Raw genomic sequence first — 1,470 nt, forward strand, 5'->3', positions numbered from 1 at the left:
GTCGCTGTGGTGAGGTCGCTCTAGGAGCTGGAGCGACTTCGCCTTGTCGCTCTAGGAGGTCGATCCGAAGCGTAAATGGCGAGCGACCTCGGGGTCTCGCTCTGGTAAGGTCGCTCCGAAGCTTAAATGGCGAGCGAGTTCATGGCGTCGCTCCGGTAGGGTCGCTCCCATGCACTTCTCGTCCAATGATCACCTTAATCACCTCTTTTGAGCTCCAAACGCACCCAAATGTCCCCAAGAACTCCATGTGGTACTCCAATACCTAATAAAGACTCATGCATGCAAAATGCAACCTAAACATGGCTAAATCCTAGTCTATATGATCAAAATGCACATGGGTGAATGGATAAAACAATGGAAATATGCAAGGTATCAACTCCCCCAAACCTTTTCTTTACTTGTCCTCAAGTGAACTTGCAAGAACTCATATAGGAGAGAGGTTTGAAGGTGGCAACTCATAGCCAAAAGTAACATTTCCTAGCACTCAACTTAACATCCTAAAGAAACATAGCAAATAGCATGAGAAACTCTCTTATTATACTTTAGCTTCTCTAGGCCTATCCTTATTCTTATGCCTCTACACAAGTCGCAATACTCATCAACTAGCAAGTCCCTTCAACCAGCTCTCACATTGATTCACACACACACACACACAAAGTGAATTCTCACAAATGGGCATTTGATCTCAATCATTTGGCTAGGTAAGCAATGGTCTAATATTAATGAAGAGAGGGGTTCCAATGTTTTCATTTAAACGGGGTCATCACTCGAAACAAGGAGCTTGATCATTATGCAAAATTTATCTAAGATTAGAAGCAACTCATGCATACATAGATTCATTCTCATCATTCTACCCCCTCCTTGTTATAAGTGATCACAAGTTCTACTCTTTTTATCATCATCTCAGAATCAAAATAAACCCCTCACATCACTCACCCAATGAACAACTCTCCTTTCTTTTTGACTCAACCACTAGGGATTTTAATTCATTTTTTACATGCTCTAACTCTTTCTCATTTCCTTCCCCACCTTCTCTTTGATTCTTTTTCTCTCTTTTTTTTTTATTGTGGGAGAAATGTTCTTTGTTACATAATCTAGAGCTTTATACCTTCCTTTTTGCCCCTAGAGTTTTCTTTTCTATTTATACTCTTTTGCTCATCTCTCTCACCTTTCTCATTCCCCAAACCCAAGATATTGAAATTTAGAACACACAAACTCCTCTCACCATCCCCAAATGCTAACTCATTGTGCTAGCAAGAGATGAGAATAAACCTATGTCCCCTCCAATACTCTCAAGATTTTGCACATGACAAGCTGTCAAAAGAGGCCTCACTCATGCAATTCAATGTTTGGTCTCAAAGAATCAAAGAATGGTTAAGGTTTTAGGGTAAGGAGTGCCATTTGGGTTAACAAAGATAGGTATAAAGGAATAAGATAACCCAAATGTGTATGAGATCCATGATCAAGTAT

This window comes from Brassica oleracea, chromosome C9, assembly GCF_000695525.1.
Source record: "Brassica oleracea var. oleracea cultivar TO1000 chromosome C9, BOL, whole genome shotgun sequence".
NCBI classification, from domain to species: Eukaryota; Viridiplantae; Streptophyta; class Magnoliopsida; order Brassicales; family Brassicaceae; genus Brassica; species Brassica oleracea.